Source organism: Rattus rattus, chromosome 6, assembly GCF_011064425.1.
Source record: "Rattus rattus isolate New Zealand chromosome 6, Rrattus_CSIRO_v1, whole genome shotgun sequence".
NCBI classification, from domain to species: Eukaryota; Metazoa; Chordata; class Mammalia; order Rodentia; family Muridae; genus Rattus; species Rattus rattus.
In genome coordinates, this window is record NC_046159.1 from 69,970,196 (window position 1) to 69,982,605 (window position 12,410).

Consider the following 12,410-nt stretch of genomic DNA (forward strand, 5'->3'; position numbering starts at 1 on the left):
TCTTTGTTTTGTTGCCAAGACGATTAGTTTCTTGCTTCTTCTAGGGTATAGCTTGCCTCCTTATGTTGGGCTTTATCATTTATTATCCTTTGTAGTGCTGGATTTGTAGAAAGATATTGTGTAAATTTGGTTTTGTCATGGAATATCTTGGTTTCTCCATCTATGTTGATTGAGAGTTTTGCAGGATACAGTAACCTGGGCTGGCATTTGTGTTCTCTTAGGGTCTGTATGACATCAGTCCAGGATCTTCTGGCCTTCATAGTTTCTGGCGAAAAGTCTGGTGTGATTCTGATAGGTCTGCCTTTATATGTTACTTGGCCTTTTTCCTTACTGCTTTTTAATATTCTTTCTTTATTTTGTGCGTTTGGTGTTTTGACTATTATGTGACGGGAGGTGTTTCTTTTCTGGTCAATCTATTTGGAGTTCTGTAGGCTTCTTGTATGCCTATGGGTATCTCTTTTTTAGGTTAGGAAGTTTTCTTCTATGATTTTGTTGAAGATATTTACTGGTCCTTTGAGCTGGGAGTCTTCACTCTCTTCTATACCTATTATCCTTAGGTTTGATCTTCTCATTGAGTCCTGGATTTCCTGTATGTTTTGGACCAGTAGCTTTTTTCATTTTACATTATCTTTGACAGTTGAGTCAATGATTTCTATGGAATCTTCTGCTCCTGAGATTCTCTCTTCCATCTCTTGTATTCTGTTGGTGAAGCTTGTATCTACAGCTCCTTGTCTCTTCTTTTGGTTTTCTATATCCAGGGTTGTTTCCATGTGTTCTTTCTTGATTGCTTCTATTTCCATTTTAATTCCTTCAACTGTTTGATTGTGTTTTCCTGGAATTCTTTCAGGGATTTTGTGTCTCCTCCTATAGGCTTCTACTTGTTTATTTATGTTTTCCTGGAATTCTTTCAGGGATTTTTGTGTCTCCTCTCTATGGGCTTCTATTTGTTTATTTATATTTTCCTGGAATTCTTTTAGTAATTTTTGCGATTCCTCTCTGTAGGCTTCTACTTGTTCTCTAAGGGAGTTCTTCACGTCTTTCTTGAAGTCCTCCAGCATCATGGTCAAATATGATTTTGAATCTAGATCTTGCTTTTCTGGTGTGTTTGGATATTCCATGTTTGTTTTGATGGGAGAATTGGGCTCCGATGGTGCCAGGTAGTCTTGGTTTCTGTTGCTTGGGTTCCTGCGCTTGCCTCTCGCCATCAGATTATCTCTAGTGTTACTTTGTTCTGCTATTTCTGACAGTGGCTAAACTGTCCTATAAGCCTGTGTGTCAGGAGTGCTGTAGACCTGTTTTTCTGTTTTCTTTCTGCCAGTTATCGGGACAGAGTGTTCTGCTTTCGGACGAGTAGTTTTTCCTCTCTACAGGTCTTCAGCTGTTCCTGTGGACCTGTGTCTTGAGTTCACCATGCAAGTCACTTGCAGCAGAAAAGTTGGTCTTACCTGTGGACCCGAGGCTCAAGTTTGCTTGCGGGGTGCTGCCCACGGGCTCTCCGCTGCAGCAGCAACCAGGAAGATCTGCGCCGCCCCTTCCGGGAGGTTCCGTGCACCAGGGTTCCAGATATCTTTTGGTGTTTTCCTCTGGGCTCAGTACTGTGTGCAGCGTGCAGTCTCTTCAGGTTTCCCAGGCGTGTCCGCCTCTCTGAAGGTTTAGCTCTCCCTCCCACGGGATTTGGGTGCAGAGAACTGTTTATCCGGTCGGTCCCTTCAGTTGCGGTGTCTCAGACGCGGTGGACCTGTTGCTCCTGGGCCCTCCTCTACGGGTACCCAGAAGCCGTTAACAGTTTCCTCCTGGGCCAGGGATGTGGGCAGGGGTGGGCAGCGTTGGTGGTCTCCTCCGCTCTGCTGCCTCAGGAGTGCCCGCCCGACCAGGTGGCGAGAACTCCCCTCCAGGGGGCCTGGGAGCAGAGAGCTGCTGAGGGCAGGGATCCGCCGGCCCTGGAGTCTGGCCAAACACCGGAAGTGTCCGGTCCCAGAGGAACTCCGCCTCTGTGAGACCTGAGTTTACCAGGCAAGTCGTTTGTAGCAGAAAAGTTGGTCTTACCTGTGGACCTGAGGCTCAAGTTTGCTTGCGGGGTGCTGCCCACGGGCTCTCCGCTGCGGCAGCAACCAGCGAATATACCTAATTCTACAGAGACTTGATACACCAGGATGTAGGTATACCCGGTGGGTGGGAGGCTCTCCTCGGAGGCAAAAGGGAGGGACGATGGGAGGAGATTGCATTCTGAATGACATCTGAGTCTCTATTCTTTCTTTATCCTGCTACCTAAGAAGTTGTTCCGCATCAATCTTCCTTTTCCTTTGTGCCACACGGGCAGCATTCTGTGTGTGTGTGTGTGTGTGTGTGTGTGTGTGTGTGTGTGTGAGAGAGAGAGAGAGAGAGAGAGAGAGAGAGAGAGAGAGAGGACCAGATGTTGGCACATCAGAAAATAGTGCAGTAATTTTTCTTCCTTTCAATTAAGAGAATATTAAAAGTACATTATGATGATGATGATGATGATGATGATGATTACAACGACAGCTACATATCACTTTGTTATATGTATTTTTGCCTATTTTAATTATTATGACTCCAGGGAAAGATATTCAGGGAAAAAGGTAAACAATTTTGGTTCATAAAGTCTGTTGATCATACACTAAGAATAAAGAACTACAATAAATAAAGGCAAAGATGTTGGAAAAAGGAACTTTCATACACTATTGATTTTAATATAAATTAGTAAAACCTTTATGGAAAATTTGGAGGCTTTTGAAAACCTCTAGTCAACTTACAGTATGATTCCCTATATCACTTCAAAAATTATATTCAAAGGAAGTCAACATATCACAGATATACTTAAAAACTCATTTGTTTCTTTGGTCTATGTTGCTGATCAGAATCAAAACTTTCAAATTCAGCAAAGGCTCTTTTCAACAGACGAATGGACAAAGAAATTATGGTACATATGCCTAAAATGTAAAATTTCTTAGCAATGAAAATGAAAAACATAATTAATTTACAGTAAAAATGGAAGAGATTATGTTCAATGAAATTGCAGAGTAACAAAAAGATAAATGTCACATGCAGTAGGTTCTTTTCCTATCACTGACAAAAACACCTGCTAAGAACCAACTTAACAGGGAATAAGCTTGTCCTGGCTGCTGTTAAGGAGAACACAATCCAACTCAACAGGGAAAGCATGGCAGGGCATGCCATGAAGGGAAGCAGGAAACAGGAGGCTGTGCATCTTACTGCATCTGCACTCAGAAAGCATGGTGGCAATAGCAAGTAAGCGTGAGCTATCAACACCCTCCTAGACTGACCTGCTGGCTCCAGCAAGATTCCACCTCTTAAAGGTTCCCCAACCTTATCAAATAGCACCCAGTGCCCAAATAACACCAAAACCCAGTGTGCAGACATATAAGTCGCTTAGGATATTTTTATAATACACAATATAACACATTACTAAGAAAATCTAGACTTGGAGATGGAACAGCTATTACTGGATTGTATAAAGACAAGACACAGAGCTATAAAAGTAGGTGTTGATGTTCGACACTATGGTGAGATAGCAGCTGCTTATGTACAAGAAATAAAATTGAAGAGATAATAAGTACTATTGTTGAATCTCTGAATTTTCATGAGAACTTCATATTTATACACACACAGAAATATATTAAAGTTATGATCTTTAAAATATATTACAATTTCTCCCTAATTTTATATTTTTAAGATAATATAATTACAACATTTCTTCCTTACACTTCTTCTCGCTGAATTCTCCCATACTCGCCTCCCTTATTTCTTTCAAATTCCCATCCTTTTAATCACTAATTTATTTTTACATGCATGTAACCCACTGAACCTGAATAATATTACTTGTTTGTATGTTTTCAGGACTGACTGTGTAGCAATACACAACCAAATGGTGTGCTCTTTCCTGTGGAAGATAGCTCTCCTGTCAAGGATTTCCTCAGTTGTCTACAGTCTTGAGAGCTGAGGTCTCATGGGCTTTTCCCCCACCTTTGTATAACTATTGATGTCATCCTCTGTCATCTCAAATTTTAAAAAATAACTTTTAAAAAATAAATTTTTCTCCTCTTGATTTCTAACAAGCACAATGTATACAACACATCCTTATTTGTTTTAATTTTGTCTACTTCCATACAAAAATTTTTCTATAAACTATTATGGTTCCATAGTAGGTTCTACTGATTAGTATTTTCTCAACTGAGAGTCCATATTCCCAAATGATTCTACCACGTGTCAACTTGATACAAAACTATTATTTCTTGTATGTGAGTTGGCGTTTTTGTAAGTTTGAGTTATATTTTAGTTAGTTTTCTTAAGAACCTAATGGAAGACAAATTTATTTGGCTCATATAACAAGACCATCTTGTCCATTGTGGCAGACAAAAGGCATAGCAAGCAGTCCATGAGACAGCTTCTGACATTGTGTCGCTAGCTAGGAAGCAGAGAGGAGACAGGAGCTACAGTCAGTGACATTATCTTCTACCAAGAATCAGCTTGTTCCTGGGATAAAAAGTGAATGGAATCCCTGTTACATCTGAAGCACTCTCTATGGAGTTTGTGCTTGGTGCTCTTCTGATTGCTTCCACTGAAGGCTGCTTCAGTGGCTGTTTCCTCTGAGCTGGAAGTCAGTGGATTGGAATAGACACAGCAGCATCTTGGAATCCCCATGGTATCTTCACATAGTGACTCTTTGAAACTGAAAAAAAAGAGCAAATACTGCATACATCTGTAATTCTATACAAAAGTCCCACAAATTCAACTGTTTTGTTTTTCATGTGTGGTTTTGGTTTTTGGTTTTAATTAATTAATTAAGAATTCATCAATTTCTGGACATTAATTAAATAAGTGCACCATTCAATATGGATGTCTTAAGAGAAAACAATAGAGAACATTTGGGGTTTTATTTTAGCTTTCCATTGCTCGAAAATTTTGCCTTTTCAGAGTAAACTTTACAAAATATAAACCAGTTGAGGCAGCTGTCAACAACTGAAGTGAAATTGTTCTTTTATATAAACAGAACATATTCTATCCCATTTCCAGGACATTTTCTTCCCTCTTTTGAAAGGAGAGAAAGGTACCACAAGATTATACGTTTAGGTCTACAGGTTGGCACTTGATTTTTGTTTTGTCGAGATGTTTAATTTTGTTTAGAATTCTTCCCACATCACTTTACAAATCAAACATTTAATTGTAGAGAGCAGTGCCCCAACCGAGGCCCCGAAGATTGCTTCAGAAACCTGCTGATTACTCATATTAAAAAAGACAGTCTAAGCAAGCAGAAGTGTTTACAGTAAAACAGCTTTGTTCCTGATTTATAGGTTTCTTTCATCCACTCTGTTTCTTTCTACAAAATAATAATGTATAAACTTGAGGGAAAATGTGAAAAAGTAAACAAAGTAAGGAAAATATATCTTGGCTCTATTTGTGTCAAAATAGCAATAAACTGGAAAGCTATATTCAACCAAGGTGATATTTGAATTCCATTTATAAAGGCTAGAGTCCCTGGCCTAATGTTTGTTAGCTTTGTCCCTGTTGCCTAGCTACTGGTTTATAATTTTTGTCTCTGTAGATATTGATGACTCTAATGGAGTGAGCAGTGACTGAGGGCCTAATGAAAACACTTTAAAAATCTCTGTTCAGAAGCGTTAACATTTTGTGTATATGGCTGGTGTTGTTGATTACAAGGATGCAGAAAAGAAATGGCTTTAGAAATGAAAATCAGTGAAAGCCAGTCTGATAGGGGTTTTAAAATAATTCACACCTGTTCTGTTTGGTAAGTGTGCGGCTTAGAAAATATTATCTTAAAAGAGAGACATGTGTATGAGAAAATGCTATTGAACTAAGTTGAGTATTTTCCCTAACATATGTCAAAGATATGTGGGATTGGCTGGGTTTTTTACAATGAATATTAATAGCCACTGTGAGGAGCAGCGGGTTAGATAAAGACTTGACGTAAGAGATAGGGCAGGATCCCTGTCTCTTTTTTTCAGTAACTTTTTTTTTGTTGTTTCTACTTTTATCTGTTTGCATATAAACTATTTTGGGTCTCAATGATTGAATGCAAGGATTTACATATATTCGTTGTATTCAGGTGCTCTAGAGGAGCAAACACGCACACACACACACACACACACACACACACACACACACGCACACAGCAATGGAGGTATATTTGAGTGCATGATATGGGTTGGATAGTGTAATATTATCTATCTACACATTGTAAGGCTGAAAGCTCGGTAGATCCTCTGTATACAACCTAGATACTTCAGTAATCTCTACATGGGATGGAGAATTCCTGGAGAACTGGTTGTCTTCAATTCATGTTGCACTACTCAAAAAGCTGGATTCTGGTGCTAGCAAAGGTGTTCAGTAGCAGTGTCAGCAATTGAGTTGATATATTCAGAAGCAAGGAAGATACATGGAAGAGTAAACCATCTGCTTGACTCTTGGCCCTTTTTGTATCTAGGCTGCTGCTGTAAATGACTGCCTTCTCCCTGAAGGAATGTGTTCCCTCTTTGGCTACATTTTCATGCCCAGGTATCTTAACAAAGTTGTGTCTCATAGATGGTCCTAAGTCCAATCAGATTACCAACCACAATGGCTAATAATTAACTGCTGTAAGCATTGTCTACCTAACACGTGAATGTAATTTAACTAATTTCTTCAAAAAGATTAAAGTGTATGTTTCTTGTGCTGTATGTTTTTATTTTTACTGTTACCTGTTTGTTGTCTAAAGAAAAAGAGAGAAAGAAGGTGTGAAGGTACATGGGTGGAGAGGTGGGGAGGAACTAGAAGATTTTTGGATATGATAGATTGTGGTAAAATTATATTGGATAAAAATTATTTTCAGTAAAAGTATAAAATAAAAAAGCACAGAAAAGATATTTTTTGTTATAGATTTGCCAAGAATCATCTTCCAAAACACATAAATGCTATTCCAAATATCCTGAAGAGATCAGTGAAGGATTTGAAAATAAATTGTGTTCCTAGATTACATTCCATGTATGGATGCTAATCAGAAAGCGGACATCATATTTCAAAAAGGCTAATTTCAGAGATGTAGAGACACTCTGGTCATGAGTGTTTTCATATTCTTAGTAATATTTCATAGCTGCATTATCATTGAAGGCTCATGATATATGATATTTCTTGAGAAGTAGTGTTGGAAGTCTTAGATACCACTTGAAAGGTAACTCCTAGTCTCATGTCTTCCAATGTAGTACTAGATAGATTTTGTGGTTTGAAGGAAAATGCCTCACAGAGTCATAGGAAGTATAATGGTTTGACTATGTTTGGCCCAGGAAGTGACACTATCAGAAGGTATGGTCCAGTTGGAGTGTGAGTTAACGGACCTTCATCCTAGCTGCCTGGAAGCCAGTATGCTGCTAACAGCCTTCAGACAAAGATGTAGAACTCTCAGCTCCTCCTGCACCATGCCTGCCTGGATGCTACCATGCCCCTGATTTGTTGATATAGGACTGAACCTCTGAACCTGTAAGCCAGTCACAATTAAATGTTGCCCTTAGTCTTATTGGTGTCAATTCACAGCAGTTAAACCCTAACTAAGACAGAAGTTGGTACCAGGGACTATGGTATTGCTGGAATAGGCCTAACCATGTTTTTGTTTGGAAGAATGTGGATTTGGGGATATTAGATTTGGAAAGCAGAGGAGTGTTTTAAACGGGGTTTAAAGCTCCTCTGCAGCACCATGCCTGCCTATATATTATACTTCCCAACACACTGAAAATGGACTAAACCTCTGTAGTGTAAGCCAGCCCCAAGCAAATGCTTTTATTTACCAGAGTTTTCATGATCCTGACAACTATTCACGCCATAAAACTCTAAGACAATAGATGAACAACCTTAGACACTGAAGAATTTTAAAGAAATCCAGATTCTTTTGCCACATTCTGGATGACTCAGGTCAAATTTCTGAGAAGTGACTTCCATATATTGTGGTATTTTACATATCGAGAACTTGCAATATAGAACAAAAGTAATTACCACCTGACATTTGGGGGACAGATAACTTTGAAAAATCTTATCTATATTGACATTTGGGGACATTGGCTTCATCCCTTGTCTCTATATACCGAATATCTTCATTGTCTAAGCTGAGACAACCAAAAATATTTCTACATGACCTTTTTCAAATGAACTTTGAAGGGGAAAAACAACTCTAAGTTTAGAATCTTGTTTTCCAAACCTTAGCATTAAACTTCATCTAAAACTGTTAAAACGAAGAAGACTTCTGTACCCAAACTACAGAGGTAGCTTTGAGAAGTCTATGGACAACTCATGCAGTCAGTGCTTTATCATGAACCTTTGTGTGATCAGAGGCTTTGAAGTCATTTTCTAAGTCTCTGAGCTCCAAGTCCTGATTCTTTGGTTCAGTTTTGTTTTATTTTGATTTCTAATTCTAGTGGCTGACGGTATTCCAGCAATTGCTTCCACTCCATAGTTTTTATCTGGTGTGAACATGAAAATTCCACAGAGGACTGGCAGAACTGTAGAGTGCTGTCTGAGCAAGAGGATTCTTGAGTTGTAAAGATGACAGAAAGTTAAAAAGCCTGTTAAAAAGTTTAAACCCTGTTCTCTAGCCTCTTCCTAATATGCAGATGTGGGAGCTTCTCTCTTCAAGATACACCATTTCCTTAAATTCACCACTTTTGGTTTTATCATCAAACAAGCTGTTGTGGAACAGGCTCTAAGGAGCCCTACCACTATCCAAAATCTCATGCTACTTTTTTGTATAAAATGTGTGCAAAGTTAATTTGTTGCAAAAACAAGGCTCTGTAAGCTACAAAATATTATAAAAAATATATCTGAAACACAGTGAAACATCACTAAAATATGATATGGATCATGTGTGGTGCTTATTCATACAAAAAAAGGGAGAGGGTAGCATAAGATTGGCATTTAACCACTGTTGAGCAGATCACAATCAGAGCTATCGAAAAGTCCTTCCTCTTTTCCAGAGTTAGGTTTTTGTGCCCAATGCTTGAGAAGCTTACTGTCCTATTGTTATTTTCATAACATGGCTTTACATGTCCGCTGTGTAAAAGTAAGAATAAAAGGTGAATTTATAGCTTCAGTAGAAGTGACAGTGATAAAGTCTAAAGCCCAGGAACCATACCAGATATCTCAGACTTGGAAATGTCTGCTGGAGAAGTGGTTTTAAGACCTTCAGGTCTATAGCTATTTGTGTATTAGTAGCATCTGAGATACTGCACTTGCAGTCCTTGCAATCACATGAAGATGTTTGGGGATGATAAAAACCTACTGAAGTCTTTTAAAGGGTCTCAGTGACTCCAATATACAGTATAACTTGGGAACCAACATAATGGATTTATTTCACTCTGAAGTTTTAACAAATTGTTATGAGTTTCAAGAGATTAAAATGTCCCTGAAGACGTGGACTATACTTATTTGCATTGTTATGCATATATAAATATATATTATATTAGCATAATTTATATAATGTATAATATATAATTTATATATAATTATAATGTAGAACAGATTAGATTGGCCTTGAACTTACAGATATTTACCTTCCACCAACCTCTGCCCCCAAGTCTAGGATTAAAAATCTGTGCCACCACACCCACATAACAGTCCCAATTGATTGAAATCACATCTCATATTTCTTTTAGCAAATTCTGTTTTATTGATTTAGTTAACTGGTAATTAAAACATAGCAACCTCTCACAACTATCTCATCTGCCTGCATAAAATTAAGGAGGGCTAGAAAAGCCCAAGCCACTTCAATATACATTACATATGTGTATATTCATGTATATGTGTACTTTATTTGCAGGTCATTATATGTCTGTATGTACACACAGACATATAATTGTATGCTATCAATTATGGGAGTTATAAAAGGGAAAACCAAAAGATTTTTACTTAAAATTTTTATAGTTCATGTTACCTTGTGGTCATGGCTTTTTTCTGTGAAGACTTCCTGTGATCCCACCATGTTTTCCCAAGCACAAATCAATACAAAATACCAAGTTTTCTTAAGTTTGAAAGGCAGCACTGTGAAGAATATTTTTGTATATTGTTCTGGTTAGTTTTTGACACAATCCTGAGTTATCTGTTAAGGGAAACCTCAATTGAGAAAATGCCTTGATTAGATTGTCTGTACACAAGTCAGTCTGTAAGCATTTTATTGTGTAATGATTAATGGTGTGGCAGCCCACTGTGGCTGGGGCCACAATGGTTAGGTGATTCTAAATTATTTACAAAAGTGCGCTGAGAAAGCTTTGTGGAGCAAGCAGGTAAGCAGAGTTCTTTAATGGCTTCCTCCAGGTGTCTGCCTTGAATTCTTGCACTGATTGCTGGCGAAAAAATATGGCTTGAGAGTTGCCATAGGAATTAAACTTTTTCCCTTATATGCCTTTTGGTCATGATTTTACTCAATGCAACTTGGAACAATGATGGAGTTGGAAATTGGTACTGGGTTTGTGGAGAACTGCTGTGACAGACCTGACCATGGTTTGAGGAAGGATTGTGGAAGAACCTTGGAAATTTAGAAGGTTTTATGTCATTATATGCTTTTATTATAATTTTTGTTCTTTCACTCGTATTTAAATGATGTGTGTGTTTGTACATGACAGTGTGTGTGTGAGTGTGTGTGTGTGTGTGTGTGAGTGTGTGTGTGTACATGACAGTTTGTATGTGTGTGTGTGTGTGTACATGACTCTGTGTGTGTGTGTGAGTGTGTGTATGTGTGTGTGCATGTGTATGACTACAGTACCAAGGAGGAAGAGGGTTGGACCTCTTGAAGCTGGAGTTGCGGGTGGTAATGAGCTACCTCACAAAGATACGGATAACCAAGCTTGGGGCCTCTCCGAGTATGTAATAACTACTGGGCCCTCCCCAGACCTTTCTTCATCATTTATTTCCTTCTTCTTCACTAAACAATAACACGAAATGCTTTATTGTTGAAGGTACACAGGAAACAAAGAGGGATAAAATGTATAGGCCTGACCCCAACTTAGTGAGACTGTATGAAGAGCGCAAGGAACCTAAATAAATGTAAAGGATCATTGACTAAAAAGAAATATGTTTCTCTGAAAACAGTTAGCCTAGGAGAAAGAACTTAGTTTGTCCTATGCTTCCTGACACTAAAAGATTCCCAAATATGATAAATAAACCAGCAATACATGGAACAGCGATAAAATCACTTTTGAAAGTTGAAATTCAATTATTTGTTGATGATTGCTCAAAAAGTTAGGTATCGGCCCATTTGGAAATTGTGTAATCTATTGATAATATCGAACACTGTGAATTCCAAAACTGATCTAAAGCAGCAGCCTTTAATCTGGAGAGGCAATTGACACAATTTCCTTTAAATTGTATTTATTTATTGTGTACATGTACACATGCATCTATGAACATGCCTCAGCATATGTGTGGAGGCCAGATGTCAAGTCTAAGAATTACTTTTTTCATCTTCTTTTATCTTCTTTTTCCAGGGTTCCAACTCAGGTTGCCAGGCTTCTTGAGCAATTACCTTTCCCCCCTGAGCCATCTCTCCAGGCCATAGAGTGTTTATATATTCCTATGTGACTCTCCGGAAGAAAGACTTACTGATCCTTCCAGAAATGAAGGACTCGATCTAAGGAAGGGATATCTTTCCTACTTAGGATCCAGTTAGCTGGCTTTGTTCTATTTTTTTTTTTCACCTAGTTGTCAGATGCCAGGTTTTAAATAAAAGATAGCTTTGGTGACCTCTACCGTTTTGTACCGTTGAGGTCAGGGCTGATTAATAATGTATCATCAGGGTATCCATTATTAATTCCTCGAATCTGCAGTAAACAATGAGGACCCAGCTTCATCTATTCTGCCTCCTCTAGCAGAGGCACTCAATTTATCAGGTGAATTCCACAACGCTGCAGCTTCTTTCTCTGTATGTTGTTTGAAGCTATGGTTGGGAACTTCATCACTAAATATTTTTACACTGGACCCTAGTGGAAGTCTCAGTGTGCTGTTTATTTCTAAGCAAATAGAGTTTTAAAGATGCATTGTGCTGCAGCTTGCTGGACAGTATTCAGAGAACTGGAACATCCTCTATAAAACCCACTAACTACACAGTCCAAAGCACAAACAAATCAAACAGCACTAAAATCCTACTCTTCAATCAGCACTATATCCAGGCCTGTCATATCTCTACAACAGCTGTGCCGGGAATGATTCTTGCATAGAGGCAGTGGGGTTTTCTTTTAAAGTAAGATGCATGCACAAGTGACTTGCAAAAAAAGGAGAATAATAAAACTCTGCAATCTTTTCCAATTTTCTCTCTCCATATTTAATGGTGCCTGGCATTTCTATGGATGACATTTAATATTTGAAAGGGCATAATTTCCTTCAGTGCATGGAGGAGT